The sequence below is a fragment of the Leptopilina boulardi genome, unplaced genomic scaffold (genome assembly GCF_019393585.1).
Source record: "Leptopilina boulardi isolate dan_hultmark-lab unplaced genomic scaffold, ZJU_Lbou_2.1 LbouV2_273, whole genome shotgun sequence".
NCBI lineage: Eukaryota > Metazoa > Arthropoda > Insecta > Hymenoptera > Figitidae > Leptopilina > Leptopilina boulardi.
This window is the reverse complement of record NW_026137833.1, coordinates 971,800-977,593: the sequence shown is the minus strand read 5'-3', so window position 1 is coordinate 977,593 and position 5,794 is coordinate 971,800.

Sequence of the window (5,794 nt, the reverse complement as noted above, 5' to 3'; positions counted from 1 at the left end):
ATTTGAATATTTTTGAATATACATTTTTAAACAATTTTTAAAAAATATAATTTTTATTTTTTGTATGTATTATATTTTATTAATGTTTCAAATTCAATATTTATTATTTTAAAGTTTTTGATGTTTTTCTCTCGCTATGTTCTTTTACCCAGTCCGTCCTCTATTTGTAAACATAAACATAGCTATTCCTATATTGTTGAGTGTCTATAGAAAATAGTTTCTACGTACAATTCGTTTTTTAAGAGTGCAATTATTTAAAAAGTATTCTAAAAAGGAAGGTTTAATTCAAAATGGGTAAAAGAACATATAGCGAGAGAAAAACATCAAAAACTTTAAAATAATAAATATTGAATTTGAAACATTAATAAAATATAATACATACAAAAAATAAAAATTATATTTTTTAAAAATTGTTTAAAAATGAATATTCAAAAATATTCAAATAATTTTTTAAAAACTAAAAGTCTTTACAATAAGTTAATATCCAGGATATAAAGCATCACGCCACTATTACTATACTCACGGCCGGTCCACGCGCGGCGTACCAAAAAGTAAAACTGTTATAAATTCTAAATGTTTAATCAAATTAGTTTAAAACCTTTTGGAAAAACTTTATTGAACTATTATAAACAATTGTTCCACTGGAAGTTTTTCCAATTCGAAAGTTCGTCACAGACTTTTTTCATTTGAAAGTATTAAATAATTTTTTTTGGCCTTTAACATAAATAAATTAATAAAAATGTTAGTTATTATTTTAATTTATTTATTGTTCATCTAACACTTTTGGGACACTTTAATGAGTAAATCCTCCAAATCTGAAGTCAAAAAGTCAAAAAACTTCGGATTTATGACGAGTTGAACATAAAATTGAATGAAATATTACGGTATAAAAAAATCAAGTTTTTTGCAATTATTTTGAAAACAATTCACTTTCAGAAAAAACTTTATTGAGAAAAAAGTTGCGTAATTTTATTCTCTACAAGGATATAATATTCAAAAATCAAAATTAAAAAATTTTTTTTTTTCATGTCAGGGGCCAACTTAAAGCGCTGGATTTCACGCGTATGCCCTTCTACGATCCGGCGGTTCAATTGTCGACAGGAAATCGTACACTGGGTACGGGTTTCTTCTTAGCGGAGGGGCAATTGTATGGGATTCCAGGAAGCAGCCGACCGTTGTCCTATCCACGAACGAAGCTGAGTACATGGCCATGGCAGAGGCGAGCAAAGAGATTATTCACCTTCGGCGACTTCTTCTGGAGCTCGGTGTGTCTGAGGCTGAGTCAATCGAACTACATGTGGACAACATGAGTGCGCAAAAATTGGAAGCGAATCCTGTCCACCACTCAAGGTCTAAACACATCGATGTGCGACATCATTTTATTCGTGAAGTGGTCGAGTCGGTTCAAGTGACTTTGAAGCACGTGAGTTCGGGAGACATGTTGGCGGACGTCCTCACGAAATTTTTAACGAAACCGCGTCATCAACAGTGTATTCAAGCTATGGGACTACAAAAAGTGAATTGTGTGCGGAATATCGATCAAATCATTTAGAGTTTATTTCGAGGGGAAGTGTCGGGATTTTGAATTTAAAGCTTTACACGAATCAAACTCTTTTCATATAGATGTCTCTAGATACTCAAGGACACTAACATTTGTTCATTTTAGTTCATTTGTAACCTTTGTACAAATCACAAGCTCTTTTGTTTTTTAATCAGTTTATTACAATAAATATCTCTTTTGTGTATTTGCTGGGTTTTTAATGTGTTTCACCACTAAATCCTTATTATATTAAAAAGATTGTTCGTAGGTCGTCGTCGTTGCTCTTACCGATATCTTCGATATATATATATATACATATATATATATATGTATATATATATATATATATATATATATATGTTACTAACTAAAACCACGTATTTTTCGGTAATTTTTTTTTTAAATCACAAAATTTGGAAAATTTATTTTCTTAGACATAAAAAAGTTTTTATGCAATTCTTACAAACAATAGCTTATTTTGCTCTTTGAATGATTTTCTACAATTCTGTTTGTTGAATTTTTATTAAAAATATTTAATAATAATAAGTTAATAGACAAATAAAATTTTTATTTTTTATATTTTTTAAACAAAACATTATTTAAAAAAAAACCCAAAATCAGAATTTTAGAGAATCTTTTAAGGCCAGGCCCAAGTCGTGTCAGCTGTTCCATTGAAACTTCAAAGGAACAGCTGACTCGACTTGGACCTGGCCTTAAAGAGAAAAATGAGACACTGTTTATAAAAATTGGATAAAAATTAGAATTGTTCAGTAACTTTTAAGAAATTATTAATTACTAGCGATGTATATGTAACATATATATATATATATATATATACAAAAAGCGTTATATATTAAGTTTTTATCAATAATTGAAATATTATTAAATTATTATCTATATATTATTTTTGGTTTATATTATAACTTAATTGTGCTCAATGTTAATGTTTTTACACAATTATGAATTAATTATCTCAATGTTAATTTCTTATTTTCGATAAGAATATTCGATCTTTTCACACAATCCTTTTAAGAAAAGAAAAATTTGTATTATATATTTAATATGGTTTATTTAACATTACTTTAATTTTCATTTAGTTTCTAAATTGTTAAATTAATTGAAATTAAATGAAAATTACGAACTCCAATGACATTTAAAAGAGCGACTGCAGCTCCATCTTCTAAGTATATGTGAGTTTTTAAGGTACTACATTTCATTTGGAAATGTGAGTTCATCCTTCTATTCACTTTTACATAGTCAGTGCTTATTTCTCATTTCGATATATTCGACTTTTCTCAAACTGTCTTTTTTAAGAAAAGATATGTATGTTTGAATTGTATTCCTTATTATTATAACTTATTTGTCTTGATTTGTTTATATATTTATTTACACCGATTTAATTGAATTATGAATTAATAATTATTATTGTAAAAATTATAGAATAATAATATTATATAATATATTATATAATAATTATTATTATTATTGTTTGAAAATAATGTATAGGTATTAAATAAATTTATATATATGAAATTTATTCCTGAAATTTATATTATAATAGATTTATGTTATATTTATGTTTGAATCGTATTCCTTATTATTAATTATTTAATTATATATTATATAATAATTAATATAACTTATTTGTCTTTATTTGTTTATATATTTATTTATACCAATTTAATTGAATTATGAATTCATAATTATTATTATAATAATTATATAATAATAATAATATTATATAATATATTATATAGTAATTATTATTATCTTATTATCCATTGATAATTATTTATTATTTATTTAAATAATTCTTCATTTTCTTTGACGGTTTATTATTATATTTTTTAAATATTTATCGCCTATATATATTTTTTTAGATTATGAATTATAATATTACTATATATAATATATATATATATATATATATATATATATATATATATATATATATATATATATATATATAATATATATATACATATATATATATATATATATATATATATATATAATATATATATACATTTCAAAATTTTAAATTAGACCCACTTATGAGAGATAAAATATTGTTAGATTGCAACACGTTTTTCTTTGGAACTTCTCGACTTTGAATATGGGTGATTTAACGACTCGCATGATTAAACCCCAATAAATTTCATTTGACATAAATCTCACTTGATATAAAATCATTTGACGAAAAATTAATTTGACATAAATCTCATATGACATAAATTTCGCTTGACATAATTTACATTTGACATGAAATTCATATGGCGTAATTTCATTTAATATAAAATTTATTTCACAGAAAAAACTTGGTCTCAAAATGGGTAACTTACGCTACTCATTTTGAAGTGCACCAAAAATGAGCCAGGTTGGTGGCGCCACTGTCTATGTCGTTTAGCATTGGCTCATTTTGACATACAACAAAAATAAGACTAGGTTTTTTCTGTGTTGACATATAAAACTTATTTGATATATTCATTTAACATTAAACTCATTTGTCATAAAAATTTTTTCGTCTTTCCTATTCCCAAGTAGAAATGTGCCACTGGCATAGTACTGACCCAACACTGCCAGTCAGTATAATAGTACTGACTGCCGTACTGGGCCAGTAGTGGACCAACCCTGGCTGGTAACGCTGTCCAGTACTGATTTTGTCCCGCTCACCAGTACTAACGTAGTACTAGAATAATACTGGCATAATACTGGCAAAGTACTCATCCGGACTTAAAATCTCACTTTTTTACAAAATGCTAAAACACGCTTTCCAATGCAAATTTCATCCTTATTAGCTTATTACTCCCTTTTTTACCACGAACAGGTAATGTGAAGCCAATAATAGTTAATGTTATTTAGAATATATAAAATATTATTAACAATAAATAATTAAAATAATAATTATCATTTATATTAATTAAATTATTTTATTTTTAATAAATTATTTTACAAAAAATAATTTGTGTTGTAAATTTTTTTATTTTTTTAAATTCATAATATTCAATTTTTTTTACTTTGCACTTATACTTAATTTAATAATTATTTAATAATTGATATTAGACATGAACAAATATTGTACTTATAACACTTAAAACTAAGAACGAAAAATCTCGCACGCATGGGGGATCGAACCCTAAACCCTTAGAACGCAAGTCAGATACGCATACCGCACAGCCGCGCTGGCTTGAAGTGCTGACTTGAAGTAGTTCGCCTAATACAAAAGTTTTGATTTCAAAGTTTGTATTATCTATTGATCACTAAAATAAAATGAATTTATTCTTAAATTTTTTAAACTCACAAAATTTTTTCAATTTTTACAAAGATTTAATGAAATAAAACTGGATATCAATTTCAGTTAAATATTTTTAATAAATTATTTTTACCGTAAATAATATTAAAACAGACAAAAATGATTGATGAATTACATAATTAAAAATAAGTTAATAAAAGACGACTGTAAAATATGTATGAATGGTAAAAAATTTTTTAAATTTAATATTTAATTATTAATAATATTTAAAAATTACAGTGAAAAAATTACATTTGCTTTATTTTTAAAACTATTAGAAAAAAATTCTCAACTTATTGTTATTGCGTATGCATGATAAATAACTTAATGCACATATTTCAATGAGTACTAAAATAACTAAAAAAACATAAATATATTTTATATAGGTAAATAATAATACATTACAATTACATCCAAAATTTTGAGGGAAAGTATTCGAAAGAAATTAATATACATTTTTTTAAATAAAAAATCATCGTTTTCTACCTATTGGAATAATTTAAAGACTTTTTCATTTAATGTTTTTTATCACCGACATAGTACTGATTCGGTGTGAATGACAGTGTACTGCCAGTACTGGTTTTAATATTTTTTTACCTCCGACATAGTACTGATTCGATGTATTAGTCAGTACACTGCCAGTAGTGAAAGTCAATACCGACAGCCAGTATTGGATCAGTACCATGCCGGTGTTTAATTACGGCGAGCTACGGATATTTCTACTTGGGTTCCCACACACGTGAGACAAAGATAGATAATGCTTTTTTTAATGAAAAATGACTCATTTCTTAATATTTTTAATTAATGTTAATTTTTTGATTACATATTTGAAATCCTTCAGTACTTAATGGAAATTTATTATTAATCACTTTTGACTGAAAATTTAATAGGAGCAATAGATGTTTTTGCTTTATATCTATTATCATCATCAACATCATCTGCTTCTTTCTCTTCTTTAACAT